At 38.2% G+C, this 25,175-nt stretch overlaps 1 protein-coding gene and 1 pseudogene across 1 annotated transcript in view; one reads left to right on the forward strand and one right to left on the reverse strand.

The window, feature by feature from the left end:
* ISOC1 (isochorismatase domain containing 1) overlaps window positions 1-25,175 on the reverse strand; it is a 165,657-nt gene that overhangs the window by 88,513 nt on the left and 51,969 nt on the right. The gene's annotated exons all lie outside the window — the stretch shown is intronic.
* Window positions 16,343-19,016, forward strand: LOC130680464 (40S ribosomal protein S7-like; annotated as a pseudogene).

Genomic DNA, 25,175 nt, shown 5'->3' on the forward strand with positions numbered 1-25,175 from the left:
AAGGCAACCCCTGCTAACATACTCTACCCAAAGTTTTTATTTGAAAAAAAAAGCAGGATCAAGAAATTACCAGTATAACTCAAACAATAAAAATGTAGTTTCTATCTATAGCTGATACAATATTTCCTATAAATCTTCACCAACTAGGTATAGGGAAAAGTATAAAAATTTAATTCACACTGGATTTTTAGGTACATTCCCTAATTTCAACAGTCTCTACTGATATCTCAGACTCTGAGTAAAAGCCCGGCTTCTCTGTGTTCGTGCCCTTGCCCTTGACTTCTCCCGTGCTTCCTGCGTGTTCTCAGGACTGAGAGTAAAGCAGGTCTCCAGGCATGTTCTCAAACCAGAGGCATGAAGTACGACCAGCCTGAGGCCAAGCTGACTACTGTCATCTGCTGCTCCTGTCATCAATCCATAGGTTCTGGTTCATCCACCAAATACTCATTAAGTGCTACAACATACCAGGTGCTGGGGCTGAAGCGGTACATGAAACTGAAAATTCTAACTTTCTAAGCATTTACATTCTCATGAGGGGTGTCAAACAGCAAACAGGTGAATAAAGTATATACTACATTTAATATTTACAAGTCCAGTAGGGGGACAAAAAGTAGAGAGGGGAGTAGGGGCCAGTGTTGTTATTAAAAGGTAATCAGGGAGGCCCCTGCTGAGAAGGTGACATTACTGTAAATGTATGAGGCAGCGAGTGGTACAGTTATCTAGCAAAGGGGTCGCAGGCAAGGCCCCGTGCACATCAGGTCCACCGCCTATTTTTGTATACCGCAGGAGCTAAGAATGGTTTTTACATCTTGTAACTGTTAAAGAAAAATCGAAAGAATATTTTGTGCCACGTGAAAATTATAGAAAATTCTAACTTCAATGTCCATCAAAAAGGGTTTTTTTGAAACCCGGTCACGCCCATTTGTGTATTGTCAATGGCTGCTTTCACGCTACCTTGGCAAAGCTGAGAAGTTGGAACAAGAGTCTGGTCTGCAGAATCAAAAATATTTACTCTGGCCGTTTAGAGCAGAAGCTTGCTGAGTGCCCAATCTTTAGAAAAAGAGCATTCCAGGAAGATTTTTTTTTTCCTTTTCATGCCATATTTGAGTCCTTACAGATTTTCAAGTTAGACCTTTCCTTTAAATTTTATTCTTTGTTACTCATTTATATTTACCTAATTTAATGTTTTACCTTGAATTAAAACTTTTCTGATATTAATATTATGATCCATAATTTAGTTCTGGTTACGTTTAACTAGTATGTATGCCTTTGTCCAGGCTAACTGTTTCAACATTTTCAATTCAGGCACCTGTGTCCTTCAGCCAAAGAAACCAGGAGCTCATCTGTAGTTGAACAAAGTCTGGCTTCTAGCCTGTTGCAGCAGAGAAGACCACACACCACCGGGATCATGGAGTATCTCACTAAGAGAGTGTTACAGGATTTGGCTTTGTATTGGGGAATCTGGAAGAGTGTTCAAGGATATAGGGCTTGGCTAAGGATTAAATGATGTCATAAAGTGGAGGAAATCTTATGACTCTAACTTAAACATTCTTATCTGTGAAACAGAATGAAACAAGGCTAATCTAAAGCTGGTGAAGCTGCAGCAATCACTGATATTAACCATGGGAGGGATATGTCTGAGCATTGACGTGGTTTGGGTTATGTTCTCTTTTTTTAATCTGTGTTCATGCGTGATTACAGAGAGGTTTTGTTTTGGTGTTGATCCGGGCGGTGACAAGGGACTTTGTGATACTGATGCTCTGTGAAATTGTTACATTCAACAGCACATCACAGAGTCCTTGTGAGAACCATGCCAGACCCTCCTAACAACACTAAAACGTAGATGATATCAAAAAGGTGGTGATCAGGAATTCTTCTTTCAAATTTTTCTTTAAGAATGGATAAGTAGAGGCATTAAAAAAAAAAACAATGAGAGAATTCATTGCTAGCAAACCCACCTTACAAGAAATACTAAAGGAACTCCTTCAGGCAAAAACGCTGTGGCATCAGACAGCAAGTTAAATCCCTGCAGAAATAAAGAGTACCAGTAAAGATGGTTATTTAGACAAACATAAGAGAAGGTATGAATCCATTTGTCTCTGTTTTTCTTTTGACTGATGTAAAAGTAAAGAGTAAAAAACAATTTAGAACTGTATTTATAACTTCCACTATAATGTCTATCATAATACTTAAGGATATAATATATTTGACAATAATAGCTCAAAAGATAAGAGATAGGAGGGAGCTATGATGGAGCAAAGTTTATTATATAGTCATGAAGTCAACATTAATCTGAAGCAGGTTATTTTAAATTAAGCTGTACATGAATCCCCAAAGAACCATGAGCAACTAATTCTAAAAGAAGTGATTCTCTAACAAAGATCTATTTAAAGCAAAATAAGACAGTAAAGGAAGAACAAAAAATAGCAAAACAGTAAATAGCAAAATAAATCCAACCACATCAACTATTACACTAAATAGTTATAACTATACAGTAAATAAACTAAACTGCAGTCCAAAGGCAGAGACAGGCAAAAGTGAGACCATATATATATATATGTATGTGTGTGTGTGTATATATATACATATATGATATATATGGTGCAACTGTACCCTATCCATGAGACAAACTTTGATTTCAATGACATAAAGAGACTGACTATGAAAGAATGAGGAAAATATCAGGCAAACAGTCATTATAAGAGAGCTAGAATGGCTATACCAACATCAGAAAAAAAATACACACTTTCAGACCATAAAATGATCAGTTCCACAGGAAGATATAAAATATACAAATATATGTACATATAAGTATATATAAATATATATACCATCATAGCCCCAAAATACACAAAGTAAGAAAAAGAAATGATAGAATTGAAGGGAGAAATAGAGATTTCAAAATCATAATTTGTAAAGTGCTATAGTACACTTTCAATAAGGGAAAGAGCAGCTTGACTGTATATATATATATATACATACATATATACCGGCAGGGATACCGAAGGTTTGAACAACACTCTCGGCCAACTTGCCCTGACTTCTCTAGAACATTCCGTCCACCACAAAGAATGTCTTTACAAATGCCCTAAAGATGAAATAGACAACTTGAAGAGCCTTATATATATTAAAGAAATTTCATTTGTAATTAAAAGCCTTCCTACATTGAAAATTCCATGCCTGGGTGGCTTCAATGGTGTATTCTACCAGTTCTACACAAAAAAAGTCTTTCAAAAAAATTGAAGAGGAGGGAATGCTTTCCAACTAATTCTGTGAGGCCCTGATGTCAAACTCAGACAACATAATTCAAGAAAATAACAGACTGATATCCCTCAAGAACATAGACGCAAAGTTCTCAAATTTTTAACAAATCAAAGTACATCAAAAAGGTTAAAAATTATGATCAGGGGCATTTTCCCAGGAATGTCAGGCTGAAAATAAAGAGACTGGGGGAGGGAACGATAGATATAATATCACACTATTTATTTGCTAACTAAAGAGAACTGTATGGTCATCTCAACCAATGCACAAAAAAGTACTTGACAAAATGCAACATCTATTCCAAATTTTTAAAATCTCAGCAGGTCAGAAATAGAAGCCAACTTTTGCAGAAAGATAAGACACATCTATAAAATATCTGCCATGAATGTCATAATTCATGGTGAGAGATTAAATATATTCTCATTAAGAGCTCCCAGTTTCCAAAGCTGAGACAACAGAAGCAATCAAACAAGTAACATAGTATTGATTGATAACCCAAAGTATAAAATAAATACCCAAGCCCATATGATATAATAAATGCTTATATAAATAAATAAATGGGGATAGGAGACAAATCTCCTGTGTAGAATTCCTAGTAATTTATATAGATACTCTTCCTTTAAAAAGGTGGTGCATCACTCCCACACTGAAGTATGGGCTACACCTGTGACTTGCTTCTACAGAACAGTTTGGAAAGAGGGAAATAAATGAGTTTTCAGAGCAGAAAACTGAATACTGTCTTAGCCAGGTGGGAAGGCATGTTGTTAGCAATATCCCTTCGATATGACCAATTGAAAGCCACTGTACATACCATCATAGCCCAAAATACACAAAGAAAAAGAAAATGACAGAATTGAAGGGAAGAATAAAGATTTCAACAATCGTAATTTGGAAAGTGCTATAGTACACTTTCAGTAATGGAAAGAGCAGCTAGACAGGTATGGTTGTACCCTGAAAAATCTTTAACCCTAGGTGAATCATGAGAAAACCATCAGATAATTCTAAATAAGACATTATCTAAAATACCTGACCGGCTGAAAAAACCAAAGGTCATCAAAAACAAAAAGCTTACCAAAGAGTTATTGCCCCGAAGAGTCTGAAAAGACATAATAGCTAAACGAATTGTGATACTGGATGGGATCCTGGAAAAAAGACATTAAGGAAAAACTAATCAATTTCAAATAAAGTATGAAGTTTAGTCCATAAAGAAAAACAAGGAACAAATTACGCAACAACACGGATGAATCTGAAAAGCATGATGCTAAGTGAAACACATCAGACACAAAAGAGTATATGCTACATCACTCCGTTTAGATGAGATTCTAGAGAAGTTATGACCACAATGATAGAAAGCAGAGCATGACCGCCTGCGGCCAGAGACGGGGTGGGGGGGGGGGAGGAGATTGACTACAAAGGGGAAACAGGGACTTTTTAGAGTCACGAAAATATTCTACATCATGAACGACTTTCATAGTGGTTATTAGGATGCATATATTTGGCAAACTAGATTTTACATAAGCTTATATAAATTAGACCTTAATAGTGCTATTTTTAATAGCCTTCACTGTTGTCAAGATCCTCAGCTTCAAATCGGGTTCACGGCCCCGCCTGCAAAGACAAAGGGCAACCCACTGTTGTAAGCCGGCTGGTGGAAGTAAGCAGGCATATAGTTCTGATACTGAATACAGTTGCTTGATGTACTTGGGCAGGTAGGCTCTGGGGGACGTCTTCCCAGAGTTTCTGAAAGGGATTTTACTGTTCCATCTTTTTGCATGTTTTATGGGTGGTCAGCTTGTTCCAGAGAAATAGTCCATTTCTCTTTACATGGGAAACCAAGGGAAACTACGATTTTCTAAAGAACACAGTTCATTTAATAGAATCTGAGGTACCTGACATTTGACATTACTATACATGACACGGCCAGATAGTAAATTCGTTATAATGTGTCAGTTTCCATTCAACTCCTGACCTTGTTAAAGGAGGGTGGGACTTGAGGGTCTTGGGGGGAAGCCCTGCCCAGGAGGGAGGCGTTGCTTTTCCAAGTCATGTAAACAAAGTCTGGCTTTCGGTGAGCTTATAAGTTTATCACTTTCTCAAATGTTCTTTCAGCTCCAGGAAGAGTCTTTCTTGGAATATACTGATGTGATTTTTCTTTTCCCTTTGTTTCCTACTATCTGCAAGCACCCTATAGCAGCTGGTTTCAATGAACACTTTGAAAGTCAGCTTATTCCCAACTGAAATGTCCAGCCTGGATCTTGGACCCTTCTGCCTGGAGCTTTATTTCTTCTTACTGGTTCTTTTCCATAATAAATAAATATGTTTGCTTTTCTCATATTTTTTTTAAAAAAACCCTGCCTCCTAATTTTGCCAAAAATACAACCATACACCCAGTTCCCTAGGCTCATGTTATGGGAATAACTTTAATTCTTTCTCCCCCTTGATCTCATATCCAGTTCATCACCAAGTCTTTCCAAATGCCTTACCCAAATCTAAACTCATATTACCTCATATCCATACTCTTGAGATGACTTTGCTTCTCTTGCCTCCACTCCTTCTCAGTTCTAAAGCACCCTGTATGCCATGCTATACCACCTTTTAAATCTTTGCACTGACATCTCTTTCTGCACAGAGCTCTGTACTTCTCATTGTCTGCTATCATGAATCCAAACTTCACTGCACAGCATTGGGTGACTTGCATCAACTGCTCTCCTATTTTATATCTCTCAAGATGATCTGTTCGCTTTCCCCATTAAGAGCTATTGTACACTAAGTTTCATATATGATTCTTACAACACTCTAAAATAGATGTTGGATTGTAATGTGGAAAACCAGAGTCCTGGTCCCAGTTGTATTACTTATTGGCCTCATTGCTTTGCAAAAATAATCTAATCTAATTGTGTTTAAAAAACATTGTAAGCAAAATTGGGATAATAATAACTGTACTCGTGTGTTGTTTAAAGGGTGGAAACAGAAAATGGTTGTGAAACCATTATGGGTTCATCTCTATTTTACAGAAGAGGGACCCAAGAATCAAAACATCAAAATAACTTGCCAAAGATCACCCAGATTGCAGGTGGTAGAATTACAACTGAATTCCCTATCATTCTGACTCCTAAGCCCATGCTCTCAGCTGTTAGACTCTACTGCCTCCACATTAAACGCTTGCCTTTGTAGGTATCATTTTGTCCACCTGGAATCTCTCTTCTTCTTCAGTCTTACCCAAGTTGGCTTTAATCTAAGCACCCACCCAGCTGTATATCCCCATTTATGGTTCTTGTCTCTGTCCTTACATACTGTATCTGCTTTCTTTACACATGGTCTGCAATTCACCTGCAGAACTTCAAGAATTACAGGTGTCTTGTACAGCCTGTATCTCCAGCACCTAGTAAAGTCCCTGGTCTATTGAACATGATCAGTAATTATCTGTCAAGTGAAAAACAAAAAACAAAAGCCACAAACCCAAGAATGAAATGGCTTCTATCTTAGCAGCACTGGGTTCTTACCTTTGAAGCTTTTCCATAATTAGCACACATCTCTGTACACAGCAAATACTCAGTAAAGGTAAACTACTGGCTCACTATGCTCCTTTCACTTTAAATACACCAGCTCATGTAGATGCTATTTCCTTCAAAAAATACTGTGGAGTTATTTGGGTTCTCTTAGACTTTCCCTCTTTAGTTCATGGATTTGCTAAGGTTAGGAAGCAATGATCATGTACTCGAGGCTAGAGCTACTCCTCCTGAATTCCAACAAACACAGGATTTTAGCATCTAACATCACACAGAAATGAGATAGAATTGAAAAATGATCAAGAAATAGTTGAACATCTGATCAATGGGAAATCATTTTACACTTATGAGTGTCATCCTTTTAGGGTTCAACATGATGACTACCATTATTGCCAGTAGAAAGACATCTTAAAACAAATGCCTGGATTAAATGAAATAAAGAAAAGAAACAACAACAAAGAAGAAATGATATTTTCACTTCCATAGCATTCTACACCCTCCCCTCCATAATGGTTTCACAACCATTTTCTGTTTCCACCCTTTCAACAACACACGAGGACAGTTATTATTATCCCAATTGTGCTTACAATGTTTTTTAAACACTATTAGATTAGATTATTTTTGCAAAGCAATGAGGCCAATAAGTAATACAGCTGGGACCAGGACTCTGGTTTTCCACATTACAATCCAATATTCTGACATGTTAGAATGTGGCCGCACTCGTGCCAGTAACTCAGTCACATTTGCTGGATATGTGATGAGGGTGTATTTGTTAAACAGCGCTACCACCTGCTGGTAAGTTTTCCAATAATTCACATTATAGCAAACACTAAAATAGCAAAAAAAGATAAAAGCATAGCCGATACAATTTATCATTACAACTATACTTATCCGTTAGAGTCTCTAATTGTACTTCCTATTGTCTGTCACATCTGCTCAGACATTTCTTTATTAAGTAGCCAAATGAATCTTCCGAGATTAAATGTTCAAATATTTCTCCAGAATTCATAGTTACATTAGTTTTCATCTACTTTCTAGAAAATGCATATTTGGGAGAACATATTGCTGAACTTTCTTATATAATAGGGCATCACATTTGACATCCACCAATAATGCAAGCCGGTAGTACCCAAAGGTAAGTGTAAATAAGAACCACCTGGTGAGGAGGTAACTTAAAAAATGTAGATTTCTGGGTGTGATGGTCAAATGTATTTATCAACTTGAGTAGACCACTGGGTGCCCGGATTAAACATTGTATGTAGGTGTGTCTATGAGGTTGTTTCCAGATAAGATTAGTGTTCAAAAAAGTGGACTCAACAGACTGCCCTCCCCACTGTGGTTAGGAATCACTAATCCCTTGAAGGCCTGAACAGAACAGAAGGTCAATGAAGTATTCACCCTCTTTCTCCTGTCCCACCGGCTACTCAGGGACATTTCAGCTCCTATCAGCCATCCTGCTCTGGGACTAGGATTCCTGCCAGTGGCTCCCCTGGCTCACAGGCCTGAAGACTCTCTGAGTCACACCACTGCCTTTCCTGGTGTCCACCTTGCAGATGGCAGATCCCGAGACTTCTCAGACTCCATAATCATGTGAGCCAATTCTTACCAGATCCCATTATGTATATTCACATACATATATGAGAAAGACAGAGAGAGAGAATTGGGAGATGATATATCCAAAGACATGAAAATATTTGTATTTCTCCCATTGGTTCTTTTTCTCCAGAGAACACTGACTAATACAGATTTTGGTACTGGGAGAGGTTTTGGAGGAACAGAATATTAAAGATGTTTTTTCTGAATTGGTTCTAGGGTTTCTGGAATTGGCATTGTAATTTGACTAGATTTAGAGATGCTTATGACTACTTCTGCTGCTAAAGAGGTCACTGATAGTCCATGGCATGATGCAGCAATAGAGATACATGAAACATTTACACTGGATACGTTTAATTTCATCAGCCACTTGTAAGAAAGGAGGAGGGTGACTCTGTGTATGAAACTTTATAACGTTTTCAGAAACTTTATTAATGTTAATCATGTTGGCTGGTTGCTTCTAATGTTGCCAGACAAAGTAGTACAAGCAAAGGAGGAAGTCAGGGATTTGAATTCTTAGCTCAAGCTTAGCATGAACAACCTGGGAGCTGTGAGTATGCCCTGAAGGAAACCATCAGCTCCTGCACCTCAGAGTTGAAACTGCTGAAGATCAAAAGCAGAACCTCATCCCCTGAATTACAATGGCTGAATTGCCATGAAGGTGAATTCCCAGCCTTGCAAGGTGTCTACTGTTAAAGAAAGGGCACCAGATGGCGAAGAATGGGATTCTGTGTGTCTGGATGGGGACAAGTAGGAAGTGGAGAGACACTGAGCCCCTAAACTCTGACGAGGCTTCTTTGCCAGTGGAAGCATCCACCCCACACCCAGTGGCATCTACCTCTTACCTCCATTTGAGGTGATTACACCTGATGGCCTGAGGAAACTCTAATGGCTTCCTCTGATTCTCCTCAGGACCCACCCCACCACCCTTCTTTGCTTCTTCACTGAGAACTAGAGTTGAGTCCCCACAGGTCCCTAAAGCTGAGGTACAACGTGTGACCCATGAGGAGCTGTTACACTCCAGAAGAATTACTTGAGTTTTTAAGACTTACAGACAGAAATCTGGGGAATATGTGTGGAAATGGATACTGAGGCTGTGGAACAGTCATGGAGGTAACATAAAACTGTATCAGGCTTAATTTATTGATATGTGCTCATTAAGTATCATTAAGTAAAGATTCTGATCCAAGTTGTAGCTCAAGGACTCAGACAAGCTCTAATAGTTGGCTTGGTTGGGTAAATCGTGGGCTACAAGGTGACACACAGTGAGTTGGAATCCCAGGACGTGCCTTAGTTTACCGTAGAGGAAGGGACGGAGAGGCTGGGGGAGAGCAGGATGTTGGAGTAGGTTTGTCATTAAACACCTACTCAAGAACACCGGAAGGGCTCCCAGGACACCCCTTCACCGACCCTGTGAGGAATTGTGAGGCGAGCCTCAGCATCCTTGAGGACCTCTGTGACTGCCCTTCTCCACATACCACATCTCACCACGGGACCTGCAGTCACGGAACTGGGGAGCCTGCACACAGCCGGAGAGAGTTGGTCATGGGAAGGCAGGGGCCGAGCAGCAGCCATCAACCTCCAAAGACGAGGTGGCACGGTCACTGTGGCAGGCAGCAGGTCAGAATGGCAATCAGAACAGTCTGACTGGCACAAATGTGTGATGTCTAATCATGGCGCTCCTAGAAGTCAAATAGATAAGAAGCCTACTAAATCCCTACTTAACATGTATTTAAACAAAGTTCTAGGGAAGAAAACAAAAGTCTAAACTGAATCATAAGAATAAAGATTCACAGCTCCTCAGTCAACTTCCAGACTTAAGTCAGTTTACAGACCCAAAACCCCTTGAATGAAAGGGAGGCCAGATCCCTTAGAGGAAGGACCCCATTATAACACCCAAAACATGTACTGTTAGCCATCTGCCAACCTTCACAAAAGGGATCTATGACCTTGCATCAAGGTAACTGTATATTGGGGAAAAGGAAATACTCCCAACTTCCAGGGAGTACTGGGCACTTGTTCTGAACAGACTGTAGTTTCCAGAGACCCAAACACCACAGTGGCCCGCCGGGAGAAGTAGGGATTTGTGGAGGTGAGGAATGGGGCTTTAGCTCCAAGCAGTCTCACAGTGGATCTAGTGGGTCCCTAAACCATCCTTGGGCATTTTTCCCCAGGTGCAGAATACATGTTTGGAACAGACCTACTTAGCAGCTGGCAGAATCTGCACACTGCTTCCCTGGCCTGTGGAGTAAGGACTATTATGTTGGGAAAGGCCAAGTAGAAGCCATTTGTGGGTAAAATTGTAATATTTCCAGAATATCTCACCTGGCTTTAGTGCAGTTGCATCATTCCTCAGGGGTGGAGAGTTCATCCATCAATGGGTAATTACCTGGGCAAGGAGGGTTTATCTGTACCTGAGAGGTGAGGGGGAGGGCAAGTTTTGGCTTCTGCTTGAGTAGGAAAGAGAGAAACGGTCCCAGACTGCAGTTTTGTGAGCAATAAATGGATTTTAAACTTTATTTCTCCCTTTGACTGATCTCAGTTTTTAGAGGTATCTTGCCCCGGGATTTCCTTTCACCAGACTAACATCATTATTACTGTCTTTAGGAAAATATTAAGGAGAAAGGAATCCCACATTCCTGAAGGGATTTCAAAGATTAGCGTAATCATCAAGGACTTGAAAGATGCAGGGATGGCCACATCTCCACTCTCCCATTTGGCCTGTGCAGAGACAGATGGGCCTTGGGAAACAGTTACTGTCAGTTTAACCAGTAGTGACCGCAATTGCAGCTGCTATACCAGATGTGGTTTCATTGCTTGGGAAAATTAGCTCATCCCCGAATACCAAGTGTTCAGCTACTGACCTAGCAGATAGCTTTCTCTCCAGCCCCATTCATAACATGCACCAGGAGCAGAGCTGGCAAGGCCAGAAATACACCCTCACTGTCCTATCTCAATGGTATATGACATCTCTACAGCCCTATGTTATCATTTATTTCAAAGATGTTGATCACCTTTCCATTCTTAAGCCATCCCACAGGTCCATTACATCGATGACATTTTGCTGACTGGACGTAGTGAACAAGAAATAGCAACTAGTCGGGACTGGGTGTTATCTGATACATCAAGTTGTAAAGTTGGGTGTACAAATAATACTCCAGAATCAAGTGGGAGTGGTATATACATGAGCAGGCCATGCAGGCACATGTAAGTTACATGGGGAAGTGACTCAGATGCCAACGAGCACCTCTTCTGCTGCACAGTCTTCTCTCCCCAGCTGTATCTGGGGCCTTCTAGATTTTTTTTTTTTTACAATCAGTTGATAGAGGCCTGGAGTATGTGTTACAAATGGTTCTGTGTGATATGCAGGCACCACCTTAAAGTGAGCATCTACAGCACTGTAGTCCCTCCCTCTCTGGGACATCCCTGAAGGACAATGGTGAAGGGGAATTCTCCCTGTGGGCAGAACTTTAAGCAGTGCACCTGGTTGTTCACTGTGCTTGGAAGGAGGCATGGCCAGACCTGAGATTATATACTGACCAACGGGCTGTGGTCAGGGGTTTGGTGGGATGATCAGGGATTTGGAAGGAACAGGATGAGGAAATTCATGACAAGGATATTTGGGGAAGAAGTATGGGAATAGACCTCTTTGGACAAAAAATATAAAGGTATTTGTGTTTTTTCATTCACCAAAGGATGACCTCCACAGAAGAGGATTTTAATAATCATGTGTCTAGGATGACCTTTCCTGTGGATACCAGTCAGCCTCTTTCCCCAGATACTCCTGTCATAGGCAAGGGGCTCATGAACAAAGAGGCCCTGAGGGAAGGGGCGGAGGTTGTACCTGGGCTCAGCAGTATGGTTTCCAGTCACTGAGGCCAGTCTGGCTACGGCCACCAGTCAGTGCCTAATCTGCCAGAAACAGAAACCAGTTCTGAGCCTCCAAAATGGTACCGCTCCCTGAGGTGATCAGGCAGCTACCTAGCAGCACGTTGGTTACATTGGAGCACTTCTGTCATGGAAGGGTAGTGTTCTGTCAATGGAATAGACACTTACTCTGGATATGGATTTGCCTTCCCTGTACGCCACACTTCCATCAAAACTATCATCCACAGACTTACAGGATGCCTTGTCCACCCCATGATACTCCATACAGCATTCCTTCAGATCAAGGAATTCACTTTGCAGCAAAAGAAGTGTGGCCATGGGCCTATGCTCATGGAATTCACTGGTCTTACCCTACACCTCACCATCCTGAAGCAACGGACATGACATAATGGTACAATGGCCTTTTGAAGACTCGGTTACAGTGTTGCCTAGGTGACAACACCCTGCAGGGCTGTAGGAAAGTTCTCCAGATGGCTGTATAACTTTAAATCAGCAACCAGTATGTGGTGCTGTCTCTCCCAAAGCCAGAACTCTGAGGTCCAGGAAACACGGGGTAGAAAAGCAGTGGGACCATTTGATAGTACCCCTGGTACTCAGTAGTGAACTTTTTGCTTTGTGTTTTTGAAACAATATGCTCTGCTAGCCTAAAGGTCTTAGTTCTAGAGGAAGGAATACTTCCACCAGGAGACACACCAATGAGTCCACACTGAATGCAAAGTTAAGACTGTCACTGACGGGCCACATAGGCTCCTCATGCTTCTGACTCAATAGGCCAAGGAATCCATTTCAGTATTGGCTGGAGTAACTGATCTACCATCAAGGGAAACTGCCCTGCCATGGAGGCAAGGAAGAATATTTCCATAATCCAGGTGATCCCTTGGGTATCACTTAGTGTTACCATGTCCTGTGATTAAGGTCAACAGAAAACTACACTAACCAGGCAGGACTACTAGTGGCTCAGACACTCCAGGACCAAATATTTGGGTCACCCCACCAGTTAGAAACCACAACCAACAGAGGTGCTTGCTGAAGACAAAGAGAATACAGAACAGGTAGTAAAAGAAGGTAGTTAAAAATACCAGCTACAGCCAAGTGGCCAGTTACAGAAACTAAGACTGTATCAGCCAGATATACAGGCAAACACAGTTTTCTTTTCTCTCTCTTCCCCTATCATGTCACTTAAGATGTATTAATTTTATATCATAGTGTGTAAGTGTGGTTAACTTTATATGACAGTATAAGTTATAGGATATCCAGGGGAAGAGTAATATCACTTAAGTCTCCTCCCTTAGTGGGGAAGTGGTTAGTGAATTTTCATTTGTACACAGGATAGTTGTAGCAGACTAGGTAGAATTATGACCTTGTTACTATTGTTATTTGGAAATTAAGTATGGCTTAAGAAGGTGTATATGGGCATCAGGTTAAGAGGTGGACTTGTGATGGATAATTTCATGAGTCAATTTGGATAAGCCATGGGGTGCATAGATTAAACATTGTTGGGAATGTTGTAGGGATGTTTGCAGATGAGATTAACATTTCAATCAGTGTACCCAAGGAAAGCAGTTTTGCACACCATCCAATCTGTTGAGAGCCTGAACAGATCTAAGGGCAAAGGAAGAAGGAACTTGTCTCTTTTTCCTGCCTTAGGAGTTGATCTGGAACATCCCATCTCACCTTCTCCAACCTCAGACCAGATTTACATTACCAGCTCCTGTAGCTCTCAGGCCTTCAGACATGGGCTGAACTCTACTACCAACTTCCCTGGTACTGTGGCTTGCAGATGGTGAATGGTGGGACTCCTTGCCTCCCATAGTCACATGAGCCAATTCCTCAATACAGATCTACACACATACATAGATGCATATCTTAGTGGCTCTGAAGAACCCTAATGCTAGGTTTCTCTCCTGAACATCCTACTTCTGTTATTCTGAGGTGGAGTTAGAAAAAAGCCTTCTTTTTGATGAATAACAAGTTATTCTCATGAAAGATACAAAGCTCTGACTTAAGTAAACAAATCATGCTGCCTCCATCCATAACTGGCTCAGTGAGCCTGATCAAGTCAAACCACCCGTCTAAAGCTCAGATCTTCATGAGATAAATGTGGGGACTATGGCAGAGCCTAATCACTAGACAGTCTCTAAAAACCTTCCATTGTGGACACATACTTTCCAAAATAACTTTTTTGGATAGCCATGAAATTCATCTATGGAAGATAAACCCATGTCATAATTAAATTTACACAATGAGGTAATTGGGAAGAGCCTGTTTTATTTAGTCAGCAATGTTGCACTTCCAATTAATTATGTCACTGTAGTTCTATCAAGAGCTGCAAAAAAAAAAAATATGTCCACCTCACAAAATAAAGGGAGAAAAGAAAAATTGTCAGTGTCCATAAGTTTAGGAAAGTGAGGAAGTATTTTTGAACTAGAGGTTTTGTCATAATCCTTGATGCACTCAGAGTCTAACTGAACAACGTCAGAGCAGAAAAAGAACAACCTGGAGAAACTTAGACTCCTGGCTGTAACCGCACTCACCAATAGCCTCCATTGGCCGAAATCCAATGCCCCACAATTATTGGAAGAAAAGTCAGTGAAAAGTTAACTCTACTTGGAGAGTGTTGGGCATGTAAATGAAAGATGTTAGAAGGAAGTAGAAACTGCTTTATGACAGACTGACCTGGGGAAAGGTGGTCAGTCATTTGGTGCCTTACCAACTTGTTCTCTATCCCATCATTAACTTGTAAACCAGCACGGCAACATATCAGATCTTGCCAGAGAGTGAAACCAACTCAAAAAAGAAGGACAAGACTAGAGAAGCTCTGTGACTCCTACTCCCTCCTCCTTTATCACATGGAGAGTCAAACCTTCCATGTAGTAAGCAGGCAGGACGTCCAGGAATAACGGGCTGCTTGGGACTGAGGTAGTTGGTCAGGAATTGGCTTTGCCAGTTTATGATTGAGATTTTTTTATTCCTAGGCATGCCTTCACCTGGTCATTAAAAAAAAAATGTGTGTATGTGTGTATGTGTATATATATATGTGTGTGTGTGTGTGTATATATATATATATAATTTTCCTCATCCTCCCTTATGTTGTATTATCTCCAGCTGTTGTGACTTCAGAGCTGCCATTCAGTATAACCAGATTTTACCTATGTGAGAATGTAAGCTGTGACAGAACAATAGAACCAGACCCACAGCCACACACAGCAGGCAATCCAGTCATTCTTCCTAATGCCTGAGGACTCACTAGAAATGCTACATCTACACGGGCAGCAGAGTGCGGTCTACTTTGAAACCCAGCTGTGTTCCAATTAGAACATCACACTAGCCCCTAACTGGAGGGGGGCAGTTCCTAGGATGAATCATACCAAACTCCAGGGAGTTAATTTTATTGATTGGTCTCAAGTATTAAAATTCAAGAAAAAAAAAATCTTCATTTTAGCCACTGAAGAAAAAAATTTCAGTCTTTTATTCTATATTCATGCCAAATACTTTAGGTATCTAAATTTAGAGATAATAGTCATTTCTCATTTTTGCTGAAAAAAAAAATGACATTTTCATAAAGCTCTACTGTTTTAAAATCCTCACACAGGTCCTGTCTGCCATGTTGAGTAACAATAAATTCGACCAAACCAGGAACCTAGAACTCTTTCTTTATTCTGTTTTCTCTTTCTCTCACTTCCAAAGTCCAATCTATTTCAAAGATTCTCATTTTTACCTCCCCAATCTCTGAATCAGCTCAGTTCTGTCCGTCCCAGTGCCATCTAGTAGCCTAACTAATGTTGTATCTGACCAGGATTACCAAAATAGCCTGCTAAGAAATCTTCCTGCATCTAATCTTGCCCTTCTCCAGTTAATCCTCTATTCTGAAATTAAAGCCGTTTTTGCAGAGCACAAATAAATATTGATCACATTTCATGCTCTGCTTGAATTCCTCAGATTCTTGCTGTTTCCCTTAGCAGCTTGCTATTTGATGTTAGTGGTCCATGAACCTGCAGTACAGGCAACAAGCAGGAGCTCGTTAGAAATGCAGAACATGTATAATAATGATACCAAAATAAATAAATAAATAAATGAAAGAGGAAAAAAAAAAAGAAATGCTGAACAGCAGGCACCACTCCAGACCTAGGGAGTAAGACTGCACTATGACAAGATTTCCATGTGGCTTGAATGCACATTCATGTTTAAGAACCACTGCATTGGGATAAAATTCAAACACCTTCACATGGTTCACAAGGCCCTTGATGACCTAGTCACTGCTTACTTTCCTGTTTCTTCTCTTGATGAGCCCTGTCTAACCTACAAAGATGCTCTGAGGTCCCTTCCACCTACATTTTTAAATCTCTGTGTACTTCTTCAAAACACTCTTTCCTACACCACGCCAATTCCTTCCTTGCTGACTCCTACTCAATTTTCAGTTATTCTCCTAAGAAACTTTACCTGGCAGACTGCAATAAGTGTTCAATGACACTCCATATGCCTTATTACAGCACTTATCCCAAGATTTTAATGGCCTGTGTCCTCAAAAATACTGCACTCTAGAAACAGACACATGGTTCAATCTCTTTGTTGTATATCAAACACCAAAATAGAAAGCACAGATTAAATTTACAATAAATATATATCTACTCAAATGTTTAAAAAAATACCTATTATCCTAAACAAAAGTGACTAAATATAGTATAATATAGTTTTTTTTCTTCTACCATGCAGTAGTTTTATTTTCTAACTTCAAGGAAACCTAATTCTGGAAACCTAGGCTGAATGTAGTAGACACACTCAGACAGTGACTTGGGTTCAGTCAGGGAAGAAGAGACAGTCCAGAAGGCAGTATTCTCAGAAAGAAGATAATTCAAATAAAGCCAGGTAAACTGTCCAGGAGGTTGTTAATCTGAAAGTAGCAGTTAACATGGGAAATTTATGTATGTGTCATGGGGAAGAGAATGAATCAATCAGATGGGCGGAAGCTGGTTTGAAGTGGGCCAGAGGAAGTGGAAAAACTGTCTGAATCCAAGAATATAACTTGCAAAGATAAATCTGCAAACCTAGTAATGGGTGGTTCAAGTCACAGTAACTAAAGAACCCAATTGTTCAGTGTGTTATACTTTCTTGTTCTTTTTCAAGGATACATCTTCTTCCTTTCCCTCTCATTCCTTTCATCTACAAATAGTTCCCACTAAGTGCAGAGGAGGATTTCATACTCCAAGTGATGGCATTTGCATTTTTTACATGCTGTTATACCCTCTATACTGCTATGTGGGTAATGAACTATTGATCTCTTGAGTGGATGTTAGGAGGCCAGTGGCAGTAAACCAAGCAGGTTGTTATAAAAGTCTGGACGGAGATTGTGGCAGTGAAAGTGGAGAGAGGAGGATACATTTGAATGATACAAAAAAGCAGGGTTGATGAAATGGCTTATGAACAGAAATGTAACCTCATTGGTTATCTTTAAGTACCTATGTATTTATATCCAATACATCACTGAGAAAACTGTAAAAATAAAATTTTCTCTCCTTAGCACAGTGGTCAACAAGGAGAAGATATTCAATAAGTGCATAAAGATTGTGAAACCCAATGGTGAAAAGCTGGGTGAATTCTCCAGCAGCTCGCAGGCTCTCCTTGAGCTGGAAATGAATTTGGACCTTAAGGCCCAGCTAAGGGAGCTGAATATAACAGCAGCCAAGGGAATTGAAGTTTATGGTGGTCAGAAAACTATTGTGATCTTTGTTCCCATTCCTCAATTGAAATCTTTCCAGAAAAAGCAAGTCTAGTAAGTACACGAGTTGGAGAAAAAGTTCAGTAGGAAACACATTGCCTTTAATGCTCAGAGTAGAATTCTGCCTAAGTCAACTCAAAAAAGCTGTGCAAAAAGTAAGCAAAGGTGTCCCAGAAACCACACCAGCACAAGAGTGCACATGTGATCCTGGAGTACTTACTCTTCCCAAGTGAAATTGTGAGCAGGAGACTCATAATGATGTCACCTGGCTCATAAAGCTTTATTTGGATAAAGCAGAGCAGAACAGCAGGGAACACAAGGCCGAAACTTTCTATAAAGCTCATGGGCAAGGATGTTAATTTTAAATCCCCAGAGTTTCAGCTATAAATAAGTGACTAAATATAGTATAATTCACAAAAATAATTTGAAAAACAAAGTGAATTTCATACCCTAATTTCAGAAACATTCTAGAAATAGAAAACTTCTTTCCAGGAGAATGAATAAAGCCCCAACAAGCTAAAGCAAAGCCATCTTATATAGGCTTTTGTTCCAGAAGGTACCACCAAGGTCTGGTTACCTAAAACTTATTACCTAAGAAAGTGTGATTTACAAATATTTAGATGAGAGTTTACATTATTTTGTTTTACTGTTTTTATATCGCCAAGGATACAGCAGTAGAGAGCATGTGAGAGATCTTATTAAACCCTTGTTAATATCACGCCAAAAGGTAACTTTTGAAACAAGGACCAAGTTCTAAGGTAAGTCTTATTTTAAACCTACCCTAAAACAAATTAAAACCAAGTCCTGAAATATCATAAAGGAATTTTGAAAATTTATTGCCACAGGTAAGAGAAGCTTGAGAAATACCCGGGCTTTCCAGATTCCAATGAGGCATAAAATCAAGCCTGCATAAGTCCAATGTGATTGATTAGTAATTTAACTGCATATTCATAAATAAATAAATAAACCCAGAGTTTCCACAATTTTTATCAATCATGTATAATAGACATGAAAAAAATACTAGACATACAAGATCTAAAATACTGCTATACATTTAAAAGAAAAAAGCAGTCAATAGACACCAACCCTAAAATGACCATGATAGTGAACTTAGTAGACAAAAATTAACTCAGTATTATAAATGTGCTCAAAGAATAAAACAAAAATAAGTTCAAAGAATTAAAGGGAAAAAAGTCTTAATGGATGAATGGTTAGGGAATCTAAGCTGCAAAGTGAAAATCATAAAAACTAACCAGGAAAATTCTACTTCTGTCCATGAATGATTACCTGTGACAGGAATTTCCCTTCTTCCTTAAGGAGAAGCCCAACAGATACATGTAACAACTGATTTCACATATTATACAACAGGCAGAAAATGACTATCCTCTCTTAGAGAAGGGAAACAAAGTAAGCCATACAATTGCCAGAGCTTACTGCCTGGAGGCATTTCTGCGTTACAGGGCAGACAGGGTCGAACCTATCAGAGTCTTATTTTCATTGAGTATAGAGACAGAACTGAGGTTAAGGGAGACAGAAAAGAATTGTTGGAGTAAAGTAGTGGAGAAAGGAAGATACAGAGTGAAAGTGAGCACTCCAGTGACCTACAGAGGGATCACTTCAAATATTTTGCTGAGTATTGATCTGCATGCGTATTAGAGAATGCATTAGGGAATAAAAATATTAAAGAAAAAGAATGGCTAGCAGTAGGTCAAACAATTCCTACAGTCCACACAGGACTAAACTCTCACTAGCCAGAATTTAAAGACTTTATCCAGGAATATTGGATAGAGTCCTCAGATGGGTATCAACTTATTTATGGGGATTCATTGAACTAAATCTACTCTAAATCTTAAAAGAAAGCCTCAAAATCTAAAAATCATATGAAACTTACATCAACATTCTTTAAAAGAGTACAATTCAATCTAGCCTACAACAATTTCTAGCATCCATTCAAAAATAGCTGGACAAGCAAAGGAGGAGGGAAATACTAGCTATAGCAATAAAAAAAATCATCTGGAGACACAGACCATGAAGTATTGGAAATGACTGCTTATAGCAGAAGGTATGTTAAAAAGCTATGAATAAAGGTAAATTTTCTCAAGGATATAAAGAAAAATATGAACATAATGATTAGAGAACTAGAAGATAAGAGACTTAAATCAGCTTCAAGAGATGAAAAATACAATAGTTGAAATCAAAAATTCAAATATGTTAGATTAAGAACATATTAGAAGACAGTGAATAAAGTACCAGTGAACAAAAGAAATAAATATAGGAATTAAAACTGCTCTTGTTCTCAAATGACATGTTTGTTGTCATAGAAAATTCTAAAAAATCCTTAAGAGCACTAATATTAACAAGTGAATATAGCAAGGTTATGGGATATAAGATAAATACACCATATATTAGCTACAAAATTAGGAAATAATTTTAAAAATCCAAAAATAACATCCAAAAACATAATTAGGAATAAATTTAGTGAAATACATGCAAGAACTATACACTTAAAAACTGAAAAACTCCATTCAGAGAAATTAAAGAGCTCAACAAATGGGGAAATACACAGTGTTTTTGATTGAAAGACAAAATTTTGCTAAGATATCAATTCTCCTCAAATTTATCTCTGGATTTAATGCAGTCCCAAACAAAATAGAAATGAGAGTCCAGAAATAAACACACATGTGTGTATGGTCAATTGTTTCATTTTTGTTTTTTGATATTGGTACCAAAATAATTCAAAAGGAAAAGGACAGTTTTCAATAAATCATGCTAGGAAAAATTATATGTCCATTTAAAAATAAAGAAAGAACCTTGTCTCTACCACATATCTTATATCACACATAAAGCTTTATTTGAAATGGATTAGACTAAATATGAAACTTAAACTATAAAATTTCTAGAAGCATACATTAGAGGAAATATTAGTGAAATTTTCTTAGACAAGGTACAAAAATCACATTAAAATACAAAAAATAAATACATTTGACTTCATCAAGATCAAAACCCTCAGTTCTTCAAAAACACTATTAAGAAAACCACATTAAAATGGCTGGGTAGTTGCCAGCAATGTGGGTTGGACAGAGACTGGGTAATGTTAGCTAAGGAGTATAGGGTTTCTTTGTGGGTGATGAAAATATTCTAAAGTTGCTTGTGATAGTGATTGTATAAATCTATGAATAGACTGAAAACCACTGAATTGTATTCTTTAAATGGATGAGCTTTAGGGCATGTGAATTATATCACAATAAAGCTGTTAACAATAAACCTTCATAACCAAAATTAAAGTCACATGCACACACACAAAACCCATGTTCAATTAGAAGAAAATATTTGTAAGATACATTTGGAAAGGACTTTTATATCCAGAATATATGAAGTAGTCTCACAATTCAAAAATAAAACAATACAACTTTCTTAAGTTGTGAATACACGTGCACATAAAAGGTGCTCTACATCACTAGTCACCAAAGAAATATGAATTAAAACCACAGTGAAACACAAGATATCACCAGAAAGGCCAGAATTATTAAGACTGATTATACCAAGTTTTAGAGTATAGAATACCACTAAAGTTTCAAATTTGCTCTTGGGAGTGTAAAATGATTAAAATCACTTTGGAAAATCCTTTACCAGTTTCTTTTAAATAGACTTAACACATGACCCAGAAATTCCATTCATACATATATACTCAAAAGAAATAAAAACATAAGACTACACCAATAGTTATATACAAATTGTTAGAGGTATTTATTTCATATCGCCAAACAGGAAATAATTTAAATGTGTATGAGCATGTGAATGGATTAAAAAATGTAAAAGTTTGTATGAAGAATACTCAATAAAACCCAAACAGTAAATTATGATATATGCTAAACATGGACAATTTTCAAAAACATACTAGGCAATAAAAGCCAGCTATAAAACAGCCTATAATGCAAGGATTCCAATTATATGAAGCTCTAGAACTGACAATATTAGATTAGTGATTGCTTGACGATGGAGGGGTTTGTGGGGAAGAACACTGACTGCAAAGGAAATTGAGGGAACTTTCTGGTTGTGATAAAAATGTTCTTTCTTGATCAGGATGATGGATATAACCCTTGACTGGGTTACATGGATATATATACACTTTTCCAAACTCACCGAACTATAAACCTATAATGTAATTACCTCAATAAACTTTATTTGAAAGGAACTCTTAGTTTTTTTGTTATTGCAAACCATTAAAAAACATGTATTAACGGTAACAGGCTTCTTGGCCAATTTGGGGAGGCAGCCATTTCCAAAGAAAGAAGTTACATGAGTCAGAAAGAACAGTCATTTTGTAGATTTCCGATCTTTCATTTCATCAAGATCAAAACCCTTCCAATCTTTTATTTCATTTAGATTCCTTTGATGTAGATCGTTATGTTCCCTAATAAAGTAATGAAAATAATATAAAAATGACAGATTATTAGCACATATAAGAAATACTAGCCATGTTGCTTATACTGACGGCCATTGATACCCACAGAGCTAATAGCAGAGTCAGTAACACTATTTGAAATGACCCTTCTCAAAGCAGATTGTGTTAAGAATTTTAGGTGTAAAATATAAATATTGCCTAGAAAGTTTCAGGTGTATTTATACTTTATGTATTAATATAATAATATTATATTTATATTATAGTAAGTATATCACTATATATCATATCTAATTATACTATATTAATATTATAATAAATTTCTCATTTTTCTTGAGAGCAGTATATCTTACAGTCAATGAAATGTCTCTTGATCCTGTCAAATACACCCTTTTATTTCCAGAGAAACCCCACTGGTATCCTTGAGAGAAACTCTCTGGGGGCTTTAGAATAGAAAACTAGGATCCTGATCGAGAGCAGTAACAATAACTGCTGATTGAAAAGTGAAGACTCAATTGTCATTTCCGTGTTATAAATCCATTTTTCATTTATATAAATCCATTGAGACATAAAAGAGTAAAGATTATCCAAAAAATTGTAGTGTACTTAACATTTACACCAAGAACGTAGAAATTGAAACTAGTATTTAAGTAATTCAAGTTCCCATGGTGTGTTTTACACATCTATTCTTGGAAAAATTCCAAATAAAAATTATAACAGGTAAGAATAATGATGCTTTTTATTTAAGAAAATAAATTCCATTATCTTCATTAGTTTATACATTCAACAAGAATCTATTTGTTAAAGATCTTCAATATTCTACAAGCTTTTGTAGATGTTCAGGATTCATCAATGAAAAAGACAGTTAAAGATCTCTGCATGGAGTTGATATTCTAGCAGGGAGAGAAGGAAGTGAGTAATAAACATATCAGTAAGCTAGTTAATATTTTAGAACTTAATAAGTACGTTGGGGGAAAAAAATTAGAGTAAAACAGAGCAAGAGAGATCGAGAGTACCAGGGTTGTGTGTAAACCCTCATACTTGATCAATCAACTGTATGTATTTCCTTCACACCAGTATTTTAATGAAACATTTCATAGTGCAAAAGAGACCCTATGTTAAGAATGCAATGTCCTTAAGTGCCCTCTGACCCAAGCCTTATTACAGGATAAACATTCCTTTGAATTGCCAACTCCTTTGGAATTCCAGTAGAATTAGATTCCACTTAATTATTCATACCTTATACAATCATGTGAAATCATCCCAAGAACAATTCAAATCAAAACTTACAGGTCATCATGTTTATTTTTCTGTGAGTCATTCTTCTAATAAAACTGTTGAGCTAAAATTTTACAACCGTTTATCTCTCTGTAAGAAACCAGAAAATTGTAAGATATCACCCAGTGCAAGGCTAAAAGTAAAAAGATAAACCTTGTACTGGATAATACCTTATGATTTTACTTTGTAATCATATGATGTGTGAGTGTCAATCTTCTGATTATGATTTGTCTTATGACACATTAGTTAATGCTTACAATTTTAAACAGTCAATACAAACAAAAGCTCACTACCTTAATTCTTAATAGCACACAGTACCTTCCAATTCTAGAAATGAGTAGACTTTGGAGTGGCTCAGGCGTGGTTAACCCTGCTGCAAGGCTAGTCATGGCTCCCTGACCCCAAACAGCTGAGAACAGGGGTGTGCACGACTGTTCCCTGGGAATAACAACTGGCCTGTCCAAAGGCAGCTGGGGTCATGGGAGAAAAGGCCCACTGCCTCTGAGAGGAAGCTGTGCACCCAGCAGACTGACAATACCATGAAAAGTACATCATGTAAGCAACTTTGAGCCAGAGGCAGAGGATCAACAAGCCAGGTACGAGCACTGGCTGCTCTCCAAAGCCCAGAGCAGGTAGATGGCTTTGAGGCAGCTTCTGCATGCTCCAATGATTAAAAATGTTAAAACATGATGGATAGTGACTGGAAATGGGTACGTGGTGGGGACTTGATAATGGGGGGAATCTAGTAACCACAGTTTGCTCATGTAATTGTATATTAATGATACCAAGATAAATAAATAAATAAAATAATATTTTTAAAAGTATACAATTTAAAAATGTTGGCACAAATTTTATTAAGTTGATAGAAAAAAATGTTAAAACAAAGGTTTTAACAAGGCATCATAAAGAAACTAAATAGTCCTCGTAAAATGTTTATTAAAAGTTTTTGAAATTTAATAATGGACCATTTGAGTAAATAAAGTCATGATTACATTTAGATAAGACACATACATAGAACACAAAGCTACAAGCCTGGCACCTCCACAATTTACCAGTTAAAAATGTGGCCTCCTCCTCCTTAGGTGCAAGGCCCCCACCCCGCAGTCCCCCATCATTAGCTTATTTATTTGGCTTTAATATTGCCTTCCTTTCGACTCCTAAATGATTATGAAATAGGAGAATTATGGGTGTGAATAGGTAATCAAGAAAGTAGAAGACACTGAAACGTAACAGGGAAGAAAGTGTTGTGTAGCAAGCAACTTTAGGGTGTGCCATTTAGATTGATGATCAAAATGACATTCTTGAGATCTAATCATAGGGACACACCTGTGCTCACCACTAACCTGTCACTTTTAATTTCACAGTAAATGAAATGAGGTCAACTTGTCAACTCAAGGTGAAAATCTAAGTGCTTCTGCCAAGATCCTGAATTTTAATTATCCTCATGTTTATTTCAAGAATTCCTTCAAAACGGAAGGATGTACTCCTGGTTGACTAGCAAAGGCATTCACTGTCTTGCCTACAAAGG

Source organism: Manis pentadactyla, chromosome 13, assembly GCF_030020395.1.
Source record: "Manis pentadactyla isolate mManPen7 chromosome 13, mManPen7.hap1, whole genome shotgun sequence".
Lineage (NCBI taxonomy): Eukaryota > Metazoa > Chordata > Mammalia > Pholidota > Manidae > Manis > Manis pentadactyla.